Genomic DNA, 13,293 nt, shown 5'->3' on the forward strand with positions numbered 1-13,293 from the left:
GATTGTTCTGGCAGCATGTGTATAGTAGAGGATTGCAAATTCGATCAGCAATAGGAGAAGAGGACCTCAGCCCTGTGAAGGTTCTGTGCCCCAGTATAAAGGAATGCCAGGGCCAGAAAGTGGGAGAGGGCGGGGTAGCAGGCATGGGGAAGTGGGAGGCAACAGGGGTTTGTTTTTGTTGTTTTTGTTTGTTTCTTTGTTTTTTGGAGGGGAAACTGGGAATGGAGAAATTTACATGTAAATAAAGAAAATATCTAAAAAAAATAAATAAATAAAACTATATTCTTGAAAAAAAAATAATAGCCACTTGTAAGAGAAGTAGAATTTATATAAAATTACTACTTCTTTGTGTGTGTGTACATGCATGTGTGATATGTACATTTGTGAATGTGTGCTTTTGTGTACATGTGTGCATATGCATATGAGGCCAGGTGTCTTTTTCAATTGGTCTCAACCTTGTTTTTGAGACAGGGTCCCTTACTGAACCAGGGGCTCACTGACTCAGCTATGTTGGCTGCCAGCAAGCTCCAGAGACCCACCTATATTTGGTTACCTAGCACTGGAATGGTAGGTGTCTAACACCATGTCCAGGTTTTTACATGGATGCTGGGTATCTGAATTCAAATCTTTATATGGGCCATCTCCTCAGAATCCACAAAATATTACTTTTCCTGGACCTTGGATCTGTACTAAAATGACAGTTGTATTATATCTTGAGAAATTATTTTCTTCTATATCCTATATACATAAAGGGAGAGAGTTTACTAATCAATAACTAGTAGGATAACATCATTTTCTTCTAATCCCCATTTTAATTCCAAGCTAATAGCAATTCCCAGATAGTACATAACCCCAATCTATTCAGTTTTCAAGTCTTTTAGTTTCTATTAAGATGGTCCTAATGGCAGGCAGCATACAAGTAGTTCGGCTGACATTTCTAGCTAATGTTTTAACAGTGTAGCAAAGGAAACTAAAGAAGGAAACTGAGGAGGAAGGAGATTTTACTGTGGTATGGATAGGCTAAATCAGGCAAGGATACAGAGAAGATAACCACCAATTAACTCTCACCATCATGCAAACATCTGCAAGCAAATGTCAAGAATCTGAATGCTGTGGCCATGGCCTGGAAGTGTTGGCTTTAGAGAAGTCCTGAATCCTGCTTTAGCAGACACCTAGGAATTTACCTGAATGCTTGCCAAATGACACTATTTTAACACCTAATCTCAGAGAGCTAACTGTACCAAAGTGCTTGTAGAAAATCAGATGGAGGAAGAGCCACATCCTTTCTCACAACAGCCTTCTAATTGTTCTCTCTGCTTCCATCCTGTCTCCATGCTGTCTAATTACACACAGTGGTCAGGCTAGTCTCCAACAAAAAGAAAGATTATATCAGCCTTTTGCTTGAAACCTGTTAATGTCTTCCTGTTGCAATTAGAACACCAGCAGAAATCGTTACCTCTGAAAATAAACCTTCATGACTGACCCTGAACACTTCCAATTTTAGCTGCTGGAATTAAAACCCATCTACAATGGCATGCACATCACCACACACACAAATAAGGGTAATATTTAAATTCATCATCACTAAACAAGAGGTCTATTTTTTTTTCTCCTTTATCAAAAAGTCTAGAGGCTGGCAGTACAGGGCTGGTACAGCTCCAGCTATTAAGAAACCAAATGCTCTCTGTGAGGCTTTCCATGTGGCTTTTGTCCCTACAGTTACAAAATGGCTGCTTTATTTCTAAGCAGTGTGTCAATATTCCAGACAGGAAGGAAGAGAAAAGGCAAGGAGCAAATATAGATGGGATTGTTGGATGTGTTTTATAGTCGTGAAAATAACTGTTTTTCTAAAATGTGCCCCCAGGAGCATTCCTATCTTTGCCCAGAAAAATATCATCAGACTATTGCAACAAAATAAAATCAAGTATTGGTATTTCTCTTTGGGCCTTTTCTAAGCTTGGTAACTACCTCTACCCACAAATTCAGGCTTCTATAAAGAGAAGGGGGCTGAACAAGATAGGGAACCAATGCAACTCCTTAGCCAGCCTTTCCTACTGACTCCATCTCTCTTCCTCATATTCACCCATCCTAGCTTCTGTTTCTAAAATACACGGTTGTCATTCCTGCCTCCTGACCCTAATGCCATTCCCTCTTCTAAGACGTGTCTTCCTCAAATCTGTCTCTATCTCACAGGTCTGCTGCCTGTAGGATTCTGCACAGGTCACCTCCTATGAGCAGCTATACCTGATTTGTCATGCTAACATGTGTTTCCACTTCAACTTCCAATTGTTCCCTATTCCCTCCCCCACTTCTTTTCTTTTTCCTTCTTTTTTCTTTCTCCTTTCTCTTCCTTCTCTTCTACTCTTATTTTGTTCCCAGTTTGTAGCTGTTCTTTGCTTTGGTTGGGTACAGTGGGCAAACCTGGAGCCTTATCCCTGTAGGCAAGCACTTGACAGCTGAGCTGCATCCCCGGACACTCCATCTTTTAGTCTGTGTCTTCGCTGTTACCTTTGATTTTTAAATAGCATTTCTTGCTATGTGACACATGCTGCTGTTAATGTCTCTGCATCTTAACAACCCCTACCCTCCCTCTGCTAGGACACAACTTCTTCCCAGGAGGTTTCCTGTCTCAGTGCTACATGCAGTCTGGCCAAGTACCCAGCCAGCTCAGGTGCTCAGTGGGTAGTTCACACCTCTAACATAATCAATGGATCTGTGGGCTTTCTGCTCTATCCTGAGCTGCCAGCTCTTCTCTCTACTACAGTCTTCCTTTGAAGTGAAAATAAAATCACAATGCTGGTGCTATTTGAATTTTCCAGTGACATTTTATGTTTTCTCAAATTCTTGTATGTTTCAGTTGGCTGTTTTAAAGGTTTTTGTTTTTTTAATCATAAAATGTATTCCATAAAATATAGTTAAGGAGTTAAGCATCTATTGAACCTTTGTTTCCTTCATCATCTGTAAACCTCTGCTTTTCATTGACTCAGATAAGAATCCACATTATTTTCATGTTCTCATAATGGCTCTCTGTGTTCTAAGAACTGTTATTCAGAACTGTTCCTGTACTCTTTTAACTTTTAAATGTAAGAGTGTACATTTGGTACTTCTCACAAACATTTTTAGTCACTTCTTGAAATGAACAATTGTAACCTTCAGTTTTCATGTTCTATAATAGACATATCTCCACATCTTTGCATGCAATTTTTTTTACTGTCTGTTCCTGATTCAAATGTGGTATGTGGTATAATTATTCTAACTAATGTTTTGCATCATTCGCAATGCACTTTGCAGAAATGAAATGGGACTCAATTGTCCTCATCCTAGAAAGTTAACATTTAGCATGTGTAAGCCTTCTAAAGAGTTTTTGCTACAAATCTTCCCTTATATGCCTTTGTATAGCTATAAGGACAGAGACTAGAACAAACAAAAGTATAAGGACAGAAGACAAAAAAATGTACTAAGCTTAAAAATCCTTTTCATTTTCGTTCCTGGACCTAAATGAAAACATTTTCATGACCAAGTTTCTAAAACTTAATTTTTCCTTTCACTGTGGCTTCACCACTGAGGCTAGGAAGCATCGATTAGCTGAGTGAAGTAGACGTGAAAACACTGCCAAATAAGGCATGTCCTTCTTTCTAAGCCCGAGGCTTTGTACAGTTCAGAGAAAAGTAGAGAATTGCTCTATTCGTGGAGACTCTTCCTAAAGGGAAGACAGTGCTTGAATATCTTATGGAGGGTTAACCATCTGTGGAGGAAATGAATGATTCTTAGAGGTGACCCAAAATTGGTCTTGCTAACCTGGGTTTAGGAACTGGTGATTAGGAATCATCTATCATCCTTTTCCTCCTGTGTCAGCTCCTACTCCATGGAAAATGCAGGGCCAAGGTGCTCCTGCCCTCTAACATTAGTGTGCATTCTGTTCCTGTGCAGAATGACACAGATAGACATCCCTTAGTAAAAACACACTGCTTGTTCACTATTGGTCATTATTACCAATATCCTAAAGAAAGAGTAGTTGCCATACTTCAGTATGTGTTATGACCAGAAACCATTTCAAATACGCATTTTGTTTCTTTCCACTAGAATTTCATCTACATAAATGAAGGTGGGTATCATGGAGTATCTGTATTGACTACAAGTTTCTCTAGGGATCCTCTAACATCTGACATTATAGAGATGGCACATGAAACCAGAGAACCACTTCTATGACTTCTGTGGGTGGTTTTGTTATAGATGATCTGTAGGTTCCATTTTGACAAAAAGTGCCCCAAATTTTTCAGTGGGTAGAAGGAGGGGGCATAGCTCATGCTTTAACAATTCCCTATTCTTAAAACCTAATAGGGAAAGGATAAATGAATTGATGGAGTGGTTATTCACTAAATAATTAAAGATGGAATATAATACAAAAGAAACAACTCTGCCCAAGAAATACCCAGTTTCACAAGTGGTGCATAAGCCCCAAACTAAAGACCATTAAAAGGGAGTGGACCTCTTAAAGAAGAAGGACCTGGAGAGGAAAGCAAAGGTTCACAGAGCAGGGAGGCTGTGCCAAGCCCATCACACTGATGCTCCACTTGTAGACATGTAGTACAATCACAGAACAAAATCAACAAGAGTGTTCCTGGCAAAAAATGGATGGATCTTGGACATTGTTACATTAAGTGAGGATATCTCAGACCCAAGAGGACAAACGAAGGCTGTTGACTGTCGTGTGTGGATCCTAGATTGTGAGGTTTGTATGTGTGGGTGTGGGTATGAGATATGAAACTAGAAAGGGGATGGTGAGAAGAAGAGAAGAATATAAAAGTGGACAGGGGGAAGAAGGGAACCACACACATGTAATGGAGGTGGAAAGAGGACTAATGAGGAAGAAAGGCATAATCTGGGATGTGTGCACCACTACAGATGGGAGGAGGTTTAACAATGGACAGGGGAAAAGTCAAAAACCAAACCCTTGACTTTATATGCTAATGAAAGTAAGAAAATATAAACAAGGAAAAAGAAATTACCCCATAACTACCAAGACGGAAGACAGAATTTCCTGAAGTTGCTTCCCAGATCATGCAAGCTTTGCAGACTTACCACTTTCTCTTGCTGTTTTAGGTATGATACATAGAAACCATATTGTTTGAACCCTGGTAATTAGCAGTGTAGAAACCATCATGACTCTTGCCTCAGTATTTCCCACAAGTATGATGTGCAGGCTCACTGTAATCTCCTCTCTAAGGATATGACTGTCACTGATCTTCTATGCAAGCATTTAGCCATCCCTTCAAAGAGAACAACAAAATGTGAATGAGTCCATGAACAGCAAACTCCACAGGCTCTTCTCCATGGCTTGCCCTGGCTGTGTTGTGTTGTGTGGTGTGGTGGTAGCAGAGCAAAGGAAAAATGGTGACCACATGAACTCTAGGACACTCCCCACATTCACACCTAACAGAATATCATGAAGAAGCACTTTAAACAAGGGAATGAGTTGCCTTTCTAGATAGTAATTGGTTTTTCTATAATTGGTTGTTCAATTGACTTGATTTTTATTTATGAATGATCATCTAAATCAAACAGCCTCTGGAATTTTGTGTGTGTGTGTGTGTGTGTGTGTGTGTGTGTGTGTGTGTGTGTAGAGAGAGAGAGAGAGAAAGAGAGAGAGAGAGAGAGAGAGAGAGAGAGAGAGAGACAGAATAGCAACTGTTGAATAGGATGATTTGAAGTCTTTGCTGGCCAATGGTGGCAATAGGAGCACTGGAACCATCAGAAATCATTTGCATGCCTGCCAATGCCTGGCCATAAATAGCTGAATATAGAAAGACTATGTTTGGCAATGTTTACAGTAATCTAACAGAGAAATAGTTTGTCTATTAAATCTAAAAGTGAATTTTAAGTGGATGTAGTTTTTATTTAAGTTTACTAGCATGTCAATTTATTCTATCTTACAAAATTATTAGAACATAATAGGATAGAAAATACAACTAGCTTACCCATCAGCAAAGATGATAAGATGCCCTGATCTAAGATAATCATTTGTCTTTTTCTAGACTTTAATACCTCTATTAATTGGTAGTTATGCTATGCCTTGTATTCCCAACATTGTCTTTGCCTTATAGCAACCTGCTGATTATCCATGTATATTTTATAGGGGAAAATTCCTCTCCAGGGATGGTGAGTGAGCCTTTCACAGCCAAACAGCACATGTGAGGCAGGCTTAGGGCCCATAAACCCACCTTCCTGCTATTCTCCTGCCTTCCGAACTTAAAAAGTGAAATTGCAGAAAAGTTAGGAAAAGGTGACAACATAACAACAAATGCATTTTACATTCTCTAGGTAAAGATTCAAGGTATTTAAAATTCCTTTTACTTTGTGTATCAGAAGCTCAGATACCTATTTCCTGCACTTCAAGTGAAAAATAGAACTCTAAAATTATAAACAATATGATTGTCAGAGCTGGTGAGAGACAGATACTTGCCCACTAGCCCTGGCCCAATGTTTTTTCTTCTTATCTTCTTTGCCTCTTTCATGAATTTCTTAAGGGGATATATATATATATATATATATATATATATATATATATATATGATATATGATATATATATGATAATGTATATGTAATACATACATATACATACACACACATAAAACATACACATGTATACATACATTATATATACATACTACACATACATATATATTATATATATGTATATGATAATGTATATGTAGTACATACATATACATACTACACACACAAATATATATATACATATATATACATGTATATAAACATACATATATGTGTGTGTATATACACATATATATATATATATATATATATATATATATATACCCATAAATATATAATGACTTCTGGTGAATGCACACTATTTTGAGGTCTTTATCAATTATCTGTAATATTAAACTCTCAAATCTCATTTACTTCCAAAACTGGCCTTCAGAGTGCTCTTATCCTACATACGATTCATTTCTTGTGTAAATGTCAGGGGCCAGAGAAAAATAAACTCACACTCTGCCATTTGGTATGAAGCAAGGACTCTAAACCAACATCATTAATGTAGACAGTATTTGTGGTAAGTACTGCAAATACTGGGGGAGCTTTCAAGAGTTAGACAGCATGGGCTTCTGCCTTCTTACAGTACTCTTAACCATTTTAAACTTCCTTAGACATTATCAAATTACATGTTATGTAGTTAAGGAAATTAAATTCAATGTCTGTTTTTTGTTTGATATTATTCCCCTAAGATATGCACTAGACAACTGGACATTCCCACAAATGCTTCTGGTTTTACACATTTTTCCTTTTTACAGAACAGCAACTAAGGTCAGTTACAAGCATGATGTGATATGCATTTCTTACTTATTAATGTGAAGTTAATCTGTGATGAGTAGCCATCATCTGAGATTTCAGGCACGTCTTAATTATAATTGAAACTCATTAATTATACAAATTAGTCAAGAAAAAACTTGAATGCTACTTGAAGGCTTGCAAATAGTTCCCACACATAAAACACACATGCACACACACATTACATATACACATGCATACACACACAGAACATGCACACACGCGCACACACAAACACACACACACACACACACCCCTTTCCCTAATTCTCTTGTTTAATTTTATCTCCAATAGGGAAGCAAAGCAGAGATAGTGAGAAGCAGTCTCTCCTTGCATGGCTGTGTTCTTACAAGCCTATCATCTATTAAGTGTTATTTTATGCAATGATGTTACCATAAAAAGCTGTAGCATTGTATCTGAAGCTTGTGGAAAGAGAACATGAATACATTAGGGCTCAAAAAGGTAAGATTGGTCACTAATTCTTATTAAACTAATGGCCATCTCTCTTGGAACTTAAGAGTTACAAGATTGCAAAGTCATTTCAGAGAGAAAGGAAGACTAAGAAAATGGGCCCATTGTGTGCTTTAGCATAAAGGGCCTCACTGGTCCTTTGGGTAAAGTGCACATTTTTCAAATGTTTCCTTTTATGTAGAACAAGGGTGCACCCTAACAGAGACTGAGATTCTTAAGAAAGCCAGAAGAGAAGAAGCTCTCCAAGAGCCTTTAAAACTGTTTTGCATGTACTTTACAATAGAGACGGAGGAAGCCGTCCAGAGCCTGAAAAGCTTTGAACCCAAGAGAGATAAAACCAGCACAAAGGAAAACTAGGCATGTTCTTAAGGAAATGCAGTTTCATGGTAAAAGAAATCAAGTGCGCTGGTGACATGCATGGCCTGGGGCTGCTGTAGCATTTCCTCCTTCACGTCTTGAACCAATTTAATGTTATCAACTTAAAGATGTGCAGTTCCAAAGTGCAAAACAGGTCTAGCTAGCCTAAGCCTAGTGATCGATGAACTTTGTTTCTTGAGAGTTCTATGAGAGAACCCTTGACTTCTTGTGTTTCTCCTCTCTTGAGGCTGAAGCTGCTGGCATTATACAGGTTATGACTCCCTCTACTTTCAAAATCAACAATGACCAGTCAAGATGAATTCCTCTATTGCAGTCTGTCTTCTTCCTCCTCATTAGAAGACCTAACAAGGTACCTGAGGCTGGTACTAAGCAATACCCAGCTGCTTTCTGTCCAGAGATTTCCAGGGCAGACTTGCTTTGGTAATTCTCACAGAAGCATCTTTTCTAAATTGTATGTGTATTAATTTTTCTAAAATTAAGTGATAAAATACAAATCATTCCTAGGACCTGGGAAAATTCTGCAGGAACCATCAGTTTGTCCGAATTGGAATGAAGAGAAACAGCACCATTTGTTCTCTAGAAACAATGTTACATGGTGATGCATATTCCAGATGATTCCAGGAGGCCCAGCAAAGTTATCTGCTCTACTCAAGATCAAATCACCTGTTACTACAGAACTAGACAATAAATTCAGGTTGCTATGACTGCTCTGCGCTGCTTCCAGGGCTTGGAAGAATCTGGACCCCATAGATTTTTAACCCTTTTAATTGAAGCTATACTTTAATAGGAATATATAATGCTAAGCACAATATTGCATATCATCTTTGGAATTACCCATCTTTTGAAACTGCTAAGAGGAAACTCATTTTCAGCTCTAAATGGCACATCTTTATAACTTTCTTTACACAAAAATCACAGCTCAGAGAACATGGGCAAAGAAGAGGCAGAAGATGTAAAGATGGGCAGAGTACTTTGAAGTGCATTCTTATAGACATGGCAGGGCTATCTTAAACATGAACACATAGCAGCTGTGGTTACTTGCACATGTTCTGCATAAAATCAAGCCAGCTACAATCCCAGAATAGATGAGACAGGTGCTCTCCAGGCCCCCACCCCTTACTAAGGAGCTATTGGCAGTAGATAGCTGCTATGGGAGGATTAAGTGTTCTTTTTGAGGCTATGACCACTGGTAGGTTTTCTATGCTCCAGAGCATAGCTATATATGCATGCACATATGGGTAGCAGTAAAAGCACTTAGTGGGTTATTAAAAAAACAAACAAACAAACAAACAAAACCAGAAGTTGGGAGGATAACATGACCTGGAGTTAGAGAGGAATTTAGAAGGGCAAATAGGGGGTAGATATGATTGTGTTTCATTGAATACATGAACAAGATTCTCCAAAGTAAATAAACCAAGATTGTGCCCAGTTCAAATGCAAACGCTCTGTGCTGAGTCCCATGCTTTCAGGCAATGCACTGAGAGGGAGAACACGCTGATACTTCCATTTTCAAGAGTTCCTTTTAATTCTCAGTCTTCTTAACTAAGATTTCTGTTCTCATCTGTGCTTCCTCTGTTGATATGCACTTATGTCCTCTGCACAAAAAACATCTGAAAAGACAGGCTTTCCTATTGAGCCTGGTGTGTGTGTCTCTGGTGATACTTCTTCAAAGTTGACAGGACACTTGCTGCCTGCCCTGCTCTTTTCCCACAAGGTGGCTCTTTTGAAAATGGTACATGTATGATTTACTTCTAATAGAGACAGAATATAGGGTAGTTGTCATGAATGTATTTGTTATAATTACCAGGTTACTTTTCTAATATGAGCATTTTTTTCTTTTCATAAATACAAATTGTATATCTTTAAGATATATAGCTTGATCATCACCCACAACAGTCTATCCATTAGCTCACACAATTGTCACACCGTGAAGTTGCATGTGTGTATGTGTGTGTAAAATATTTGTGTGTGTATGTAGAGTGTGTGTATGTCTGTATGTCTGTGTGTATGTGGAATGTATATGTGTGTATGTGGTGTGTGTGTATGTATGTAGAATGTGTGTGTGTGTGTGTGTGTGTGTGTGTGTGTGTGAGAGAGAGAGAGAGAGAGAGAGAGAGAGAGAGAGATTAATAAGAGTTTAAGGTCTACCCACTTAGCCAGTTTGCTTTGCCAGTAGCCACTGTACTGCACATCACATGTTTCTATAACTTATTTATCTTCTATAACTGAAACTTGCTTGGTCAAAGGTTATAAACTTTTCCATTGAGATATTGACTTCTCTGATTGCAAACAACATCAAAAGCATCTCCTTTGAAAAATGTCATTAACCAATAACAGACCAATTTTAACTTGAAAACCACAACCAGAATATTCTTTTAACACATGAGAATTTTATCAAACTATAAGAAACTTAGATGAGCCAAGAGACCACAGAAATAGTTATAATAGCAATAAAATCTATTTTATTGAGTGCCAAAGGAGACATTTAATGGAAATCTTTGTTGATAGAGCTATGATCTCAGGTCAGATGCTCTGAATTGAGAAAGAATTTTAAGAACAAAACAATCCTAGGACCTGGGGGAATAGCTGAGTTGGTAACGTGCTTGCAGCGCAAGCATGAGGACCTGACTCTGAGTCCCCAGCACCCATATCTAAAGCCAGGTATGGTAATCCTAAGACTTGGTGTTGGGGTTGCTGAGAGTTCTAGATCTTAATCCACAGGCAGCAGAAGGAGAATAAAATTCCACACTGGACAGAGTTTGAGCATAGGAGACCTCAAAGACCATCCCCACAGTGACACACTTCCTCTAAGAAGGCCATACCTATTCCAACAAGGTCACATCCCCTAATAGTGGCATTCCCATGGGGCAAGAATTCAACACATGCATCTATGAGTGTCATAACTACACAAACTACCACATTCCACTCCCTGGCTTTCATAGGTTTGGAGACATAACATAATGCAAAACACATTTAAAGGAAAATATTTTATTTGAGACTGGCTTACAGTTTCAGAGATTCAGTCAGTTATCATCATTGTGGGAAGCATGGTAACATGCAGGTGAACTCAATGTTCAGTTAAGGGTTTTCTATGAAGAGACACCATGACTGTGGCAACTATTATAAAGGAAAACATTTCAGTGGAATTGGCTTATAGTTTCAGAGGTTTCATCCATTACCATCATGGTGAAAAGCCTGGCGTCAGGCAGGCAGACATGATGCTGGAGAAGGAACTATGAGTTCTACATTTAGATCTGCAGGCAGCCAGAAGTAACAACGACATACTTCCTCCAATAAAGCCCTGCCTACTCTGGCAATTCTACACCTCATAATAGTGCACGACTCCCTGTGTGTCTATGGGGCCATGTTCTTTCAAGCCATCACAATCAGTAAACAAAATGACAGCCTCCTGAGGAGGAGAAGCTAAAGCTGACTCTAGCATCCATGCACATGTGCCTTCACATGTGCACTCTCACTCACAAACCCGTTAAATCTGCCACTTAGGTTTTCTTGAAAAGAGCCCTGGAAAGGGGTTAGGAATCTGTGGCTGATCAGCTGTGCCATGTGCTTCATACTCATCAGACAGCCTGTACTATCCCTGAGAAACCAAGCCCAGGGCTAGTATTTCTTCATTAGTGCTGCTTGACTTGCTTTTGATTTGTGTCCCAACTGGGGGAAAAACACCACTGATGATAATAATATGGTATCTGTCCTGGGCTGCACCTTGTTACAGGTTTTGTATGCTGAGTTGCTACTGCAGTCTTCCTTGGTGTTATTGTTCATATTATCAGAACATAGTATTTACTGAATTGAGAAGGTTGAACTCAGGAAAATAAGGTCACAACTGTTTTGTAACCCATTTGCATACATGGATATAAATATGTGCATTGCCTTAGAAACAGAAAGAACATTTGCTAGAACTGAAGAGAAAGAAAAAGAAAAAAGAGTTCTTTTCCTTCCAAGAGAAATTCCATGCCCTATGTGTCATTATGCAATAATGACTGACAGCTGCCCAGAGGATTTAGTCTCAAGAAAGGCTAATAACTGGTTGAAAGGAAAGCAGCTCATTAGGAGTTATAAAGCAATGACTTTTCATAACCTCTGGCTAAATCTGTGATAAATATAATTACTGGCCTTACACTTTCCTGGTGGGGCGCCCTTCTATCACTACAAAGATACAGGGCACTGCAAATGAGCTATGATGGCTGATGTGGGCAGAAGCTGCTACCTGTGCAGAGCATAGTCATGCAGAAGGTACAGCCTGAGAAAACAGATGTCACTCCTAGCAAATCCCCTTGGCACTTGAAGCTCATGTTCTTAAAAATCCCACAGAAGTAAAATTACAACTGGAGAAACAATTTCTGAATAATCTTGAGGCTGAAGGTCATACTGAGGAAAGGCCCTTCAGAAGGCTTGATACATGCACTCAATAGGAAAAAAAATGTGTGTGTATGTGTGCATGAGTAAACATTTGTGTGAATAAAGATAATCGGAAAAAGTTTACTCATTTACAATTTTGAACTATTAGGCACAAGCCTATAAAATTTTGTTGATCTTTACTAGGTCTCTAGAAGTTTCTCAGAATCTCTTTTCCCAGGATTCATTGTTATTTAGCTTTACTGTGAAGAATATCCCTGCCAAAAACATCTTCAGAGACTCCAGAGCCATTCAAATGCTGAACTGGGTTTTCATTTGAAAATACTTTTTCAATAAAAGTAACATGCTTTAGAATAAAATTAACAAGAATTTCAATATGTAAGTGTTCAGAAGTAGGCTATATCTACCCCAGTAAGAATTTTTAATTTAGACTAGCAACTAAATGTTGTGGCCCACTGCTCTGTTCTATAGGAACTAGAAATTTTGTAACGGCTTCTTACACATTTTTCTTTTCCTTACTCCCTTTTTAATTGCTTGAGAATTTTATGCATGCATATAATGTGTTTTGTTCAAATCTACTCCCTATTCCTTCCTACACTTCTTTCCCTATGCCGTAACACAATTTTCTCCTCTTACTTCCATGTACTCTCTTTGTAAGCAGTTGGGGAAAAATTTCAAAATAATATCTTGTTATGATTTAAAAAAGTGGT

At 38.4% G+C, this 13,293-nt stretch overlaps 1 protein-coding gene across 3 annotated transcripts in view; it reads left to right on the forward strand.

Moving 5' to 3' along the window:
- Nucleotides 1–13,293, forward strand: part of Cdh20 (cadherin 20) — a 245,525-nt gene that overhangs the window by 25,828 nt on the left and 206,404 nt on the right. The gene's annotated exons all lie outside the window — the stretch shown is intronic.

Source organism: Mastomys coucha, unplaced genomic scaffold, assembly GCF_008632895.1.
Source record: "Mastomys coucha isolate ucsf_1 unplaced genomic scaffold, UCSF_Mcou_1 pScaffold1, whole genome shotgun sequence".
NCBI lineage: Eukaryota > Metazoa > Chordata > Mammalia > Rodentia > Muridae > Mastomys > Mastomys coucha.